The sequence below is a fragment of the Mus caroli genome, unplaced genomic scaffold, assembly GCF_978045245.1.
Source record: "Mus caroli unplaced genomic scaffold, Mus_caroli_1 scaffold_11, whole genome shotgun sequence".
In the NCBI taxonomy this organism is placed as follows: Eukaryota; Metazoa; Chordata; class Mammalia; order Rodentia; family Muridae; genus Mus; species Mus caroli.
Genome location: NW_028227266.1, coordinates 120,772,791 through 120,787,947, shown reverse-complemented (window position 1 = coordinate 120,787,947; position 15,157 = coordinate 120,772,791). Strand labels below are relative to the sequence as shown.

Genomic DNA, 15,157 nt, shown 5'->3' with positions numbered 1-15,157 from the left:
AACCCTGTCTCGAAAAAACAAAAAACAAAAAACAAAAAACAAAAAACAAAAAAAAAAAGGAAAAAGAAATACAAATGGCTGAGAAGCACTTAAACAACTGTTCAGTATCCCCAGGCATCAGGGAAATGCAAATCAAAACGACTTTAAGATTTTATCTTAAACCACTTAGAATTGTCAAGGTCAATCAGATGACAGCTCCTTCTGGCAAGGAGGTGAGGTCAGGGCAGGTCATCTGTTCCTGATGGGAATGCAAACTTGTACAGCCACTAGGGAACAAGTATGACAGTTCTTCGGAAAGCTGGGAATAAATCCACCTCAGATCCAGCTCTACCACTCTAGGGCATCTACCCAATGGACGTTACATCACACAGCAGACACTTCCTCCTCAAGCATGCTCACTGCTGTTCTAGTCATAATGGCCAGAAATTGGAAACAGACTAGATATCTGGCAGTGGGCGAATGGATAAAGAAAATGAGGTACAGTTATTCAATGGAGTATTACTCAGCTGTTTAAAAAATGACATCGTAAAGTTAGCAGGTAAATGGATGGAGCTAGGAAACAAACAAACAAACAAACAAACAAAACACAGCAAAGGCATCCTGTGTGAGGTAATACAGACTCAAAAGGACAAATATGGTATGTACTTGCTTTTATGTGGATGTCAGTGCATAGCATTTGATAAGCAAGCTGCAGTCCATATAACCAGAGGTTAGGTATAGAGTAAAGGGCTGGCAGGAGGGTTAGGTCACCCTAGGAAGGGGAAATAGAATAGTTATGGATGAACAGGGGGTGGCAGGTTGGGATGGAGGCTCAAATTAGGGATGGCCGAGAGCACATGGAAGAACAGCTAACTAACGGCCATTTGAGGGTCTTAGGGAAACCTAAATACAGTGCCAGCTTCCTAAAACATAGACATATATGAAGGTGATGTAAACAGAGTCATCAAGCACAGGGGATACAAAGCCCCAGCTGGACATCTCTCCTCACCAAACGGAGCTTCCAGTTCTGAGAATGGGTTATGTCTAATTGAGTGGCTGGCCAAGGGGCCGGCCCTATGAGAAGCCACGAACAACCCAGGTCACTGCCAAGGATGCCATTAGCTCTCCACAAGCTAATGGCAGGGCCCTGTTGCTGAAGTCAGGGCCTACCATCGCACTGAGCACAGAGAAATCAAGCTGGTAGCTTAGAGCCTTCACCCCTGCTGTTCATGATACTGGAGTGTACCATGTAGCCTACCAGAGGAGAACAGTAAATCCCAAGCCAACAACAAACCTGTGATCTACAACAGTGGCCTGTCTGCAGGCTGCACTAGAGCAAGAGTGGCCCAGAGCTTGTGGGAGTAGCCAGTCACTATCTGATTGGATGCCAGGCCCACTCATGGGATGAAACCTGTCTTAGGGTTTCATTGCTAAGAAGAGACACTATGACCAAGGCATCTCTCATAAAGGACAACATAAAATTGGGGCTATCTTACAGGTCAGAGGTTCAGTCCATTATCAACATGGCAGGATGAGTGGCAGCATCCAGGCAGACCCAGTACTGGAGAAGGAGACAAGAGTTCTACATCTTGATCAGAAGGCAGTCAGGGGTAGACTGGCTTCCAGGTAGCTTGCGGGAGGGTCTCAAAATCCCACTACCCCTGCAAAGTGACACACTTCCTCCAACAAGGCCACCCCCACAGCAACAAGGCCACACCTCCTAATAGTGCCAATAATCCCTGGGCAACTATATTTAAACCACCATAGAACCCATCCCTGACACTGCTCAGGTGGCCAAATACCTGAGTCTGCAGAAAACCAAACACTACTGTTCTGCTGAAGAAACACAGCAATAAAATGACTGCTATACTCATAGATCACTGTCTTGCTCAGCCATCATTAGAGACTTCCTCCTGCAGCAGATGGGAACAGACACAGAGAAGCACAACAATGTAACAGCAGAGAGAGAGAGAGAGAGAGAGAGAGAGAGAGAGAGAGAGAGAGAGAGAGAGAGAGAGAGAGAGAGAGAGAGAGAGAGAGAGAGAGACTTGGAATCCTCAACCCTGAATGGAATGTCTCCATCAAATCCCTCTGTAGGGCTGGTGGTCAAGAGGCCTCTCTGCTGGCCACAGCTCTGAAATCCTCACACTGAGGGATCCTGAAAGCCAGGATGTAAAACTAAAGTCACTTCAACCATAGAGCCTTGTGACAATAATACTTATTGACAAGTTGACAGGCTCCTAGGAGATGAAACCTTTGGGCATGTCTTGAGGAAGTTTCCTAGACTGAAACAAAACAAAACCAAAACTGAGCAACAATGTTGCTCCTTCTCTGCTTCCTAACCTCAGATGGCCTAGGACCACAGCCTTGCTCTCCCGCTGTCAAGCCTTCCTTGACAGCAAAGACAGGATATACCCAAAACTATGACCTCAAACAAACCCTTCCTTTCTTGAGTTGCTTCTTGTAAGGTGTTTTGTCATAGCAACAGGAAAAGAAGGAATGAACAGGAGAGAGCTAGCTGGTGTGATGGGGGCTGAGGGGAAGGGGAAGAGAGTGAGACACAGGAGCACATGATCCCACTTGGCCTCCCAGTTGGGCACAGGTGACTATGGCTCACACCGCCCATCCCACAATACCCACAATCATGGCTAACCTCTCCCCTGACTTCTTTGGGAAGAGAATTTCTGAGAACTCACCGGTAATTACCTTAGTCACCAGTTTAACAGGGGCTATTGTACAGAATGTTACATGGATAATCTATTTGTACCAAGTGAGCTAATCTGTTTTGAAAACTGACACACCCATGTGAGTATGGCCAATTTTCTTGAGCTTTGACTTCTTCCAAAGTCCAGCTCTGCCACTGCCTTGACCGTACACATGGGCAAATGTGTGCCCTACTCTTCCAGACTTCTGTAACCCTCCCACTGACCCTCCTGTCTCTCCTTCTCTCCACCCAAAACTCACCCGTTCTTTTAACCCACTCGTGTCTCTCCCATCCACGGAGACCTACCCTGAGCTATTTCTAATACTGATTCCTGAGCTCAGGTGACATCACACTCTCCTCTCCCTGGAGCAGTCTATCCTCAGCTGGTTGTCAATAAATGCAACTATGGTGTTCATATTAAAGCCCACTCATCAACCACATTATAGGCTCTATGTGCCATTAATCATATTAGCCTCCTCTTTATTGAGTGTGTAACACTAAGCATGCAGGACTTGTGCTTCATAATAAAATCCATCTGCAGTGTTACCAAGAACAGCTGATGTTTTCAACGTGGTGTACACCTAATAAGAGACCTTGGGGGATTTCCTCAGGTAGCTCAGGCAGTCAGTCTTTATCCTGAATTAGAGATCAAGTGTTAAGTTGGCTTGTGGGATTTGCCTACGGCTCTATTTCCTGCCTCCAACACTCGAGCATCTGCATAACTAGTTTGCTATCTATGAGAACAGGAAGTCTCAGAAACAATTCCTTTTGGCAGGAGTAGGCATCACACACCTGTAATCCCAGCATGCAGGAGGCTGAGGCAGGAGCATCTTGAGTTTGAGGCCAACCTAGGCTACAGAGCAATACCTTGACTCAAAAAAAAAAAAAAGAAGGAAAACAAGGAGGGGGAGGGAGAAGAGGAGGGGGGCAAAGGGAGGAGGGGAAGGAAGAGGAGGAGGAGATGACAGTTCTGTTTGCCTCCTCAAGAAGAGGTCCTTAGGGCCCACTGGACTGGACATTCCTTATCTGAAAGTCAAACGTAATGTCAGCCTCCTCTGATCTACCTCACTAGGATTAGGGTTTATGACTGGAGTGATTTCCTGTCTCTATTGAATTGATATATATCCTTTCCAGCAAACGTTTTTTTATGGGAAAAATATGGGTATATGGTGGCTGATGGGCAATTTACCTTTCCCTCACTGCCCATGGCTGGCACACATCAGTTCCCGATGGGGAGTTCTGGGCCCTCTCTTTGTGCAGTAGAGTGTCCAAGCACAGGCCAATGAGCAGCAACGGCTGATGGGTGGGGATAGGGACTCCTGCAGCTGCTTCCAGCCTCACAGCTCTGTAGGTTCCCTTCCCAGGCCTAGGGAGGAGAGGCAAAGGAGACAAGCCCCAACTCCCATTGGTCAGATCCTGCCTTCAGAGTTTCCAGGATAGATATCTTCTCTTAACTAAACTGGAGCTTCCATAGCACTTACAGGTATCTGGCCTCCTGAGTGTTTAGACCATAACTCAATAATCTCTTGCATCTGTAGCTGGGATGTAAACAAAAGGCTAGAGGTGACCTGAGATGACATAAAATGCTAGGGAAAGGGGTGCCACTACATACAAGAACTCAGCCTATGGATCCCAGGAACCCAGAGCACGCTCTTCAGGAATGGTAGTAGACATCTGTCTCTAAGCAATAGCCCAGCTTCCAAAGAAAACACAAGCCGCAGAGCACATCAACCAAGTTTCCCTGCCTTAGGCCTAACAAGGCAGCAGCCCAAGGTCGCTAGTTCATCTTAATTTGCTGCTGTTTTGATACCTGAAATCCTTAAAACTCCTGCTCACCATGAAGCAGGGTAGAAGGACCCAGAATGTGATCTGCTCTGGTCAGAAAATGGCTCTTTTCTCGTCTTCTTCCCTGGGCCTTGGCTTCCTCTTCCAGCAAGGGCATCAGCACAAGGAGTCACTGAGGGCCACCAATCTGGGTGAAGTATCTGTTTGCATAATCCACTTTTCTCCTAGAGCTGTTAAAAGCAATTGCTCATTCATCTCTGGGAAAGAAGGACCATTACTGCAATTTGGATCTAATTTAAATGTCAGCTCCATTTAGAGCCCTCAATTCATTAAGCTGTCAAGGCAAACAGATGGTGCCTCTAATGGCAGTGAGGGCAGGGTGGCTCTAGCTAGGAGAGCATGGAGATCAGTCAATAAAAACCTATTTGCACAGCCATTGAGAATGGCTACCTCCTAAAAGAGGCACCTCATCCAGACAGCCAGCAGATCATAAACAGCCCTGAAAGCCTGAGAATGGAAGAGAATGGGAGACGCTGGCATTCTAGGTAGACTGAGGTGATGGGTGACCATGGGGGTTCAAACCCAATGCAGGCTGGGTGTGGTGGCACACACCTACAATTCCAGCACTTCAGAAGTTGAAGCAGAAGGCCTGGTAGGTCAAGGTCAGCCTGGCCTGAAAGAAAAAATCTACTGTAACTCCAGGAGCTGACAAGGCGGCCAGCATCACCTTATACAGCTGCTCACCCTTGCAAAGTCAGCCTGGAGTCACTCAGTCAAGTTTTCAGGGTTTGGTGGAGCTTCTGTGTGCAGGATACCAGCAAACCTGGGGTGACAGAAACACAAAGACAGTAACAGTTGCCTTAGGACTTGTAAGGCAACATCAACTGGTAACCACTACCCTCAACCGGTATCAGTCCTGGTGCAGGTCCCAGCCAGGGAGCCAGGGAGCAAAGCTGTTCCATTCCTCTCTTTGAGAAGTGCTGTCTGTCTTTGTGAAGACTTCAGGAAGTCTTCTGCTTCCAGAGCTGGGCGTTCTTTGTGCAGCTTAGTCTCGCACCTGTGCAAATGCAATTATAAACATAAGCTATTCTTTCCAGCTATGTTTATGAAATTATAAGCTTTATCAACTAAAATGTCAACATATAACCCATCTACAGCTGAATATTTAAAAAGAAAACCCTGCCTACTTGCTCTCTAACTGAAAATAAAGAAAATATGTGATGAGTGTGTAAGATTGCACACGCTATTACAGTACTGAAGTGTGTGGTATCAGGCTGCACTCACTTTCACAGGACTGGGTGCTGAATGCAGAGCTTTGTGAATCACAACTGAGCTACAGCCCAGCCATCATCCCAGATATACTTCAGTTTTGAAAGACTTTGTCATTAATGGGTACATATTTGTGCTTATGTGACAGGAGTGGGCACACATGCCAAGGCACACAAGTAGAGGTCAGGAGACAACTCTGTGAGGTTATTTCTCTTCTCCTACCTTTACAGTGATGGGGGTGGGGGTCTAACTCGGGTTGACAGGCTCTCGTGGCCTCACTGTCACATTAAGACCCCATTTCAAGAGTTAAAGTGTCAGGGAGGCCTTGAACTTGCCACCTCCCTGACTCAACCTCCCAAGAAGCCAATTTTATAGACTGCATGCCCAATCCAAGGAACAATTACATGAAAGTGGGTGTGCATGTGCTGTCAACCCAAACCTAGATGTTTCCAAAGCCAGCAAAAGAAGCAAGAAACCTTCAGCTTAAAAACATAGACCACACTTCTGTCGCATGCCCAGTCTCCATCCTCTCCAGCATAATGTTGAGGCACAGATACATGCTACTGTGCCCAGCCTTCTTCCTCATGCTGGCACAGCAAGCACTTCATCTACTGAGTCATCTCTCTAGCCACTGATGGGTCATTATGTTAATGAGAATTTTCAAGTTCCAAGAAAGTAAGGGACTTCTTTGAGGTTGTACTCCTAACGGGAGTTCTGTCAATCTTCGAACACATGTCTTTTGAATCCATAAACTGTGGCCGTGCTGGAACCTTGGCTATGCTGGAACCTCGGTCATGCTGGAACAGCACCAATGCTTCCCCAAGTGAGCTCCAAACCCCATGTTTTTCCTCACTGTTAAGTGCGTCAGTGAATAAATCAAGGCTGAAATATGTAAAGTATAATATTTTTGTTCATGGTTACATAAACACATAAATTCCACTGCCCTTTGTGCTACTAATGAAAACATTTTTTACATGGTTGACTAAAAGCAGGGGCATAAAAATAAGAGATTATATAAACTATAGATAAAGTCTGCCTTCCCTTCACTTCTCGGCTTGTGTACCAAACTACCTGTGAGCATTCTGCATTTACGATTTGTTATGTACATCAGCAGTAATCAAAAGAAAATTTAAAGTGCAAAGCTCATGCAAATAAAATTGTGTATTATATATTTAATTTAGCTAGGTAGGACCTAAAGGAATACACACACATCAAAAAAGGGGGCCAGGCAGAAATGTCACAATACTGATTGTTTTATATAGCACTTATAATGCCAGACCACATGAAGGTTTTGGATATCACCTAACACAGGTCAGAAGCACCTATCACAGATGAAGAAACGGAGCTGCGCATGTTTCTTCCGATCATATAGCTCAGAAGCAGCAAGGCAAACGCAGTCTGTGGGCCATGTACGTTTGCACAATGTCTCACCCAAGACTGGATAGATCCAGGCTGACATTTCTTTTCCAGTCCATTTTGTGCCTCTGCCAAGAACTGCAAATGTTCTCTGTTCTTGTCAACATCCTGCTTGAACACCCAGAAAAAATGCTATCCATTTTAGGAGGTGAGCCAGGGTCTGAAGTAGACCAAGCTGGTGTTCCTTAAACTTGCTGTGTAATTAAGGTGACTCTCAACTTCTGGTCCTGCTGTTTCTACCTCGTGAATTCTAGGATTACAATTGTGCGCCATCACACCCAGTTAATGCCACGCTGGAGACTAACCCAGGACTTTGGGTGTTAGCCAAGCAATCTACCTACTGAACTACTGTCCCAGTCCCCTGTATTTTTCAGAAAGGGTCTCCAGACCCCAGACTGACCTCAAAACTTGCTATGTGGTTTCGGGTGGCTTTAGAGTCCAACTCTACAGAACTAGGATTACAGACGTGTACCACCTCATGCAACCCTGTCTACATTCTTTAATAATAAATCTAAAGCAAAGCCGAACATGGTGGCACATGCCTTTAATCCCAGCACTTGGGAGGCAGAGGCAGACAGATGTCTGAGTTTGAGGCCAGCCTGGTCTACACAGTGAGTTCCAGGACAGCCAGGGCTATACAGAGAAACCCTGTCTCAACCCCCGCCCCCCCCCCAAAAAAAATCTAAAGCAAAGTCCTCCCAGCTCTGCCTGAATCCTGCTCCCATCCTTCCAGCTCTGAGTTTATCACAGTGTTTTCCCTTCCACTCGCAGGCTCTAAGACAAAGCTATCATCCCATGGTTCCTCCCTTCTCTGCCCAGTTTGCTCTAAAAGAATTATCCTCTGGAGATCTGCATTCCAGTCATCCTGGCCCCTTCTAAGATCTGGTCTTCCAGAGTCTTTGCTGAGACAGTCCATTCAGGATGGTATGGCCAGAGAGTCAGTGACCTTTGACACTGTTCTCTGTACTGGGTCATCCACCTAACACTCCACCCAAAGCACTCACAGGCTTTCTATACACCTATTTCTTCAATCTACTCTGATTAAGTTAGTTCCAGGAAGAAACTAAGTCAAGTTTAGAGTCTAGAATGTTTCCCCTGAACCATCTGCATGCCTGCATTCCCAATCACTGGAAGTGGCCAGGTGCAGTTTTCTCAAAAGATCTGGCACACACTTAAAACAACAACAAACCAAATATTTTTAAAGAAGGGTACCAAGAACAAGACAGTGAAACTTTAAGAGTAAAGGGACAACTGGACTCAGAAGCCAATTTCCTGAGGACCACATAGAAGCAGCTGCTTGGAACATGAGCAATGGGAGGCTCTCTGAAGGGACAAGAGCAAGGCAGGCAGGTACCTCTGTGACACCTTCCTTTCTACAAACATATAGGTGAGTTGAAACGATTTATAGGAGCCTGTAAGACGCATCAGCTGTAAAGTATTTGTAACCATGCTATGCACAATGACTCAAGTCCCACCCCAGACCGCACACGGTGGAAGATACAGACAGGTTTTCTTTCTCTCTCTCTCTCTCTCTCTCTCTCTCTCTCTCTCTCTCTCTCTCTCTCTCTCTCTCTCTCCCTCTTTCTCTCTCCTTCCCCTCTCCCCTCTCTCTCCCCCTCCCTCCCTCTCTCTCTCCCTCTCTCCTTCTCTCTCTCTCTCCCTCCTTCCCCCCTCCCTCTCCCCCTCCCTCTCCCTCTCCCTCACACACACACACAAATACATAAATATGTTTCTAAACATTAATTATCTATAGTGCAGAAAGTAGGATGATGCACCTTCTGTATCTCTTATCCATCACATCTGAATTGTGATGTCTGTCACTGTTGTAACATGGTATAGAGTCAAGGACAGCAGATCAACAGTATTGGATCTCCTGGGCACTGAGTGTTCAATGGCAATGTGTCTGTTTGGCATGGGTGAAGCTCCAGATTCCGTCTCTAATACTGCAGGAGGAAGCACAAAATCTCCTGAATCACAACACTGCATCTTGCAGCCTATCAGGAGAGTCATTTATTACACCAGGGTATAACAGGGCCTCACAGAGTCTGGCACAAACAGAAGCAGTCCCTAGTCATCACAGCAGGTTTCAGTGCAAGGGGCATCTGTCCCAGTTTGGGGGGAGGGTTGAGGAGGCCCAGAACAAAACTGGGGTTACTCATGATACCAAGCAAACATCACTACCTCACTGTGGAACAAATTTCACGTCCAGCTCCAGTCAGCTTAGAACAGCAAAGTTTAAATGGTTCCAAAAAAGAACAAAGGCATACTGGACCAGAGTGGCAAGTGTCTGAATTGTGTCTCTAGAATGGACGACACAGAAAAAAATGCAGTCATGTGACATTGCCAGACTAAGAGCCCTGTTTAAACAGACCAAAAGTGGGCATGGTGATGCATGTCTGTAATCTCAGAACTTGGAAGTTGAAGCTGAAGGACTGTCCAAAATTCAAGGACAGCTTGTACTATGTAAAAGTACCAGACTATCTTGTGAAATAGATAGATAGATAGATAGATAGATAGATAGATAGATAGATAGATAGACAGATAATAAACCCAAAACAAAGCTACTATTGCACTTGGGTCAGCCTTTTGCTTTGTTTTGTTTTTTGCTTCCGTTGTTCATATTTTGTCCCAATAGTCCTGGTGCTAAAACGACATGAAATATAAAGTTTTATTTTGCTTAACACTAACATTTGTAGCACTGTTCATGTGACATAAGTGTGAACCAAGAGAAGCCTGGAAATGACCAGTCCTTTCTACCAAAGCTTTGTACTACATAGATCTGAGCATGTGACCTTGAACTGGCTCCAGAGAGGGCTCAATTAATTACTTAGAGCCAGCCTGTATGTCATCAAAACCAGATACTTAAGTTCTCAAAACTGGCATTCCCATAAAAAGAAAAGAAATGGATTAGACAAATTTAAAGCATGTAAAAATAACTAACACAATCTAAATGTTTAGAAAAATGTAGAATGTGCCCGTTGAAACTTTTCTTAAGGTTTATATAGTGTCTCTCTGATTGTATAATCCTTAAAGTATTGAATGCATGGGGAAACCTGTATCCAGTTCATGATTGTTTTAAGTGGCTGCCATAGCAAAATGCAGTCTTTGTGTGTATGAGTGCTTTGTTTATGCACCTCATATATACCTAGTATCCAAAGAGGCTGAAAGAGGACTTCAGATCCCCTGGAATTGGAGTTATAGACAGCTGTGAGCCACCATATGGACCCTGGACCCTGGGAATCAAACCCAGGTCCTTTGGAAGTGTAGTTCTCAATTACGGAAGCGTCTCTCTGGCCCCACAAAAGGTAGCCTATGAGAGTGCTAGAACCAGGTTACTCACTGTGATGCACAACCCTCGGACAGGGCGTGAAATATCTGGGCCTTCTTTTAAAAGAGGGAGGATATGAAGTTGGCTTACCAACTAAATCTTTTTAATAACAGCAAAAGTTTATTTCAAAGTTATTTTCTCTTTCTTTCCTTCCTCCTTTCATTCCTTTTCTTTATGTATGTATGTATGTATGTATGTATGTATGTATGTATGTATGTATGGGTACACAGGCCTTAGTACAAATGTGGAGGTCAGAAAACAACTTTTGGAAGTCCAGGAGATTGAACTCAGGCCATTGACTTGGTGGCAAGTACTTCCATGCTCTGAGCCATGTCACCATCCCTCAGTTTGATTCTTTATTCAGTGCTTTTATCAAATACCGATAAACTTGTCTAAAAGCTACATCTATTCTGTAACCAACATTTTTTATTATTTTGTGTGTTATCTGCTGTGCGTGCGTGTGTGTGTGTGTGTGTGTGTGTGTGTGTGTGTGTGTGTGTGTGTAGGGGCCATTAGATCCACTAGAGATACAATCACAGGCATTTGTAAACCATCTGATGTGGGTGCTATGATTCAAACTCCAATCCTAGGATAAAGCAGTATGTGCTCTGTCTTGGTCAGTGTTCTGTTGCTGTGAAGAGACACTATGATCACAGCAACTCTCATAAAGGAAATCATTTCACCGGGGCTGGCTTACATTCAGAAGTTCAGTCCATTATGATCTTGGTAGGAAGCATGATGGCACGAAGTAGACATGGTACTGGAGAAGCAAAGAGTTCTACATCTGGATCAGCTGGCTGGCAGCAGAAAGAGAGACACTAGACCTGGATTGTGCATTTGAAACCTCAAAGCCCCCCCCGCCCCAGTGACACACTTCCTCTAACAGGGTTACACATACTCCAGCAAGGTCACATCTAATAGTGCCACTCCTTATTAGCCTGCCAGGCCATTTTCATCCAGACCACCTCATGCTCTTTACCACCAACCCATCTTCTATTCCCCCCCCCCCAAAAAAAATGTTTTTAAAAGGATGCTTAGAATTGAGGAAGTATCTGTACCTACTGCTGTCTAGTTCTTTTTCTTTTTTGCAATGCTGGAGACTGAATCCAAAGCTCTACACGAACTAGGAAAGCCAAGTCCCCTATTCCTTGTTTTTAGGACAGTCTCTCTAATGTAGCCCAGGCTGGCCTCCAACTCACGATTCTCCTGCTTCAGCCTTCTGAGTGCTGAAATTACAGGTTTGAGGTACCACAGTAGCTTCTCCTCATGCTTTGTCCTTCAACCCATTTGGCAAAAGGTAAGCCTTAGCTCAAAGTGGAGGCATATACCTGCAACCCTAGAATTGTGAGTTCAAGGTCAACCTATTCTAGCGTTCTAAGGCTAGCTCAGAATACAGTGAAATCTTGTCTCAAAAGACCAACAGTAACCAGATCTGGTAGTACAAGCCCACAACACAAGTTATTCAGGAGGACATCAAATTCATGGCCTCCTGGGCAATTTCATGAGATCCTGTCTCAAAAAAGAAAGAGAGAGAGAGAGAGAGAGAGAGAGAGAGAGAGAGAGAAGAAGAAGAAGAAGAAGAAGAAGAAGAAGAAGAAGAAGAAGAAGAAGAAGAAGAAGAAGAAGAAGAAGAAGAAGAAGAAGAAGAGGAGAAGAGAAGAGAAGAGAAGAGAAGAGAAGAGAAGAGAAGAGAAGAGAAGGGAAGGAGGAGGAAGAGGAGGAGGAGGAAAAAGAAAAAGGAAAAGAAAAAGAAAAAGGGAAAGGAAAAGAAAAAGAAAAAGAAAAAGAAAAAGAAAAAGAAAAAGAAAAAGAAAAAGAAAAAGAAAAAGAAAAAGAAAAAGAAAAAGAAAAAGAAAAAGAACAGGGGCAGGAAGAATTGGATAAGTTGCTGTTTTTAAGAAGAGGGTTGTATGTATAGCTCAAACTATCTGTCTGTCCTGTGCAAGGCTCTGGATTCAATCACCAATACCACACACACACACACACACACAAAGAAAAAGAGAGAGAGAGAGAGAGAGAGAGAGAGAGAGAGAGAGAGAGAGAGAAAGAGAGAGAGATGATGTAGCCCAGAGGAGGGCCTGCCAAGCCTGAGGCCTTGTGTTCCATTTCCAGCATTAAAGGTCAAAAATAAAATTTGAGTCTTTATCTCACCTTCAAAATTCAAATCACTTCAAAGTAGATCTGAACAAGAAAAGTCTGGCCAAGCAGAATCTAACAGTAGCCCAGAGAGAAAGAATTTGAGGGCCAAATACACATAGCTATACTTGCAAGAAGGGTCCTGCACACTAACTTTCCTTAAATTACCTGTGTCATCCCAAAATAAAAAATCTTCCTAAATGTTTAAGGGAATGAGTTGAATATGCACAAAACTGACATTCTTTTTCTGTCTTAAAACTTACCTGCTATTGTAGCAGCTTTCTTAATTACAGAAAAAAAAATGTCTATTTATAATCTTGAACTGTGCTATTTCCAAGATTTTATTTTGTTAATTACTTAATTTTATGTTATGGTATTTTTCCTGCATGAATGTCTATACACCATGTGAGTAGTGCCCAAAGATGGTGTCAGGATTCTGGAAGCTGCAGTCACAGATTGTTGTGGACCACATATACACTGGGGACTGAAGCCAGGTTCTCCACGAAAGCTGCAAGTATTCTTAATTGTTGAACCATCTCTAGAAGTTCCAGATTTTTTTTTTTAACATTTATTTATTTAGTGTGGAGATGTGTGATGGTTTGTATATGCTTGGCCCAGGAAGTGGCACTATTAGAGGGTGTGGCCCTGTTGGAGTAGGTGTGGCCTTGTTGGAGTTGATGTGTCACTGTGGCTTTAAGACCCTCATCCCAGGTGCCTGGATGTCAGCATTCTGCTGGCAGCCTTTAGATGAAGATGGAGAACTCTCAGCTCCCCCTGTACCATTCCTGCCTGAATGTTGCCATGCTCCCACCTTGATGATAAAGAACAGAAGAACCTCTGAACCTGTAAGCCTGCCCCAATTAAATGTTGTCCTTTTAGGAGTAGCCTTGGTCATGTTGTCTGTTCACAGCAGTAAAACCCTAAGACAGGAGGAGATATCACATGCCTCAACATGCATGTGGAAGACACAGAACAACTTCCAGGAGTTGGTCCACCATGTGGGTCCCAACTCAAGTCAGGTGACAGCGAGCTGAGCCTTTCGCTGGCCCCGACTGCCTACATATTACACCAGCCCGGTTTCTGTAAGTAATTGGTTTAATAGGTACTTTCTACAGAGGCTCCGAGGAGGAGGTCTGCCTTGTCACACAAAATCTACACTTTTCATGCCAGGTATGAGGTCCTCATTCACAATTGGTACTCATAGTTCATAAACAGAAAAGGCAAGTGACTTTGCAGGTGGGGGGGGGGACCCACTTGAATCCCAACGAGAATGAGGCTGGGGCAGGAATATTACAAGTTTGAGGCTAGCCTAAGTTATACAATGAGATCCTGGATTTTTTGTTTGTTTTAAATAGTGGTATCTTTGAGAAGTCCAGGGTCACTGTTAGCGTATGTTGTTAACTTGGGACTTCCACTCAGATTCAAAGGAGCCTATATTTCATTTTCTGGAAACTGACAAGTTAGCTAAATTATTCTGAAGTGTACAAGTCCTTGTCAAAATGAATATGCTTTGGTCATTGTCAGTGTTGACCTTTATATTTAAAGGATCAAAGGATGAATAATTTTAGGTTTATCTTCACTATTGGTTAATGAGGATAATTTTAATATTATGAGCAAGTTATACCATAATCACATTTATATCTTTCCATAATGTCAAGTTTATTGAATAACAATAAATCCATAAGCTATGTCCATTTCATAAGCTTCAAGCACCAAGTAGTCTTGACTTCATTTGGGAACATGACCACCAAACAGTCATTTCCTTTTATTCCATTCTAATTCTTTTTATTTTTATTTAATGTGCACTGGTGTTTGCCTGCATGTATATCTGTGTGAGAGTGTGGGATCCTCTAGAAGTAGTTACAAACAGTTGTGAGCTGCCACGTGCATTCTAGGATTTGAACCCTGGTCCTCTGGAAGAACAGCCAGTGCTCCTAACCACTGAGCCATCTCTCACTGCCCTCCATTCCAATCTTAGTTACTAATATTACTCTCAGATTCCACGTTTCATGCCACACAAAATTATATAGATTCTAGAACTACTAAGAGAAGGCTGTGACCATCATGGGTTTCAGAGACCCTATTACAGGGTAAGGCAGAGAGTTAGCATGTGTGTAGTATCACTACAGACGGCTAGGCATCAAGGAATCATCAATAAGCTATTCAGAGCACTAGGCTGCCTAGGTGCACAGCTGGCTTAAGGTACAGCATTCTAGACATCTATATAGTCTAGTGGGCAAATCAGGCAGGGCGATGTGCTCAGCTGAAGCTCCTGGAACAGAATCAGGAGTCCATACAGTGGAAAACATACAGAGTGATTCAATGACAGGCCAGATGCCAGAGCAAGGTCCTCCTGTTTTAGTTTTACCACACAGCCTTGCTGGCTTCAAACTTGCAATTCTCTTCAGACTACCAAGTTCTGGGGCTGTAAGTGTCACCACGCCCAGCACTACCTCTTGTCCTATGACTCAGGTGAGGAAGTTCCATCATTCTTTGGTCTAGTGTGTTTGCTAAGCTTGTGGGCCTAGTTTCTCTGATAT

General features: G+C 44.2%; 1 long non-coding RNA gene across 1 annotated transcript; it reads right to left on the bottom strand.

The window, feature by feature from the left end:
* Positions 1 to 3,257: 3,257 nt before the first annotated feature.
* On the bottom strand, positions 3,258 to 4,579 carry LOC115031908 (uncharacterized). Its single transcript, XR_003837544.1, has 3 exons — positions 4,520 to 4,579; positions 3,873 to 4,049; positions 3,258 to 3,319 (listed from the first exon to the last, which is right to left on the bottom strand). It is a non-coding gene; the product is annotated as an uncharacterized LOC115031908 (long non-coding RNA).
* Positions 4,580 to 15,157: the final 10,578 nt, after the last annotated feature.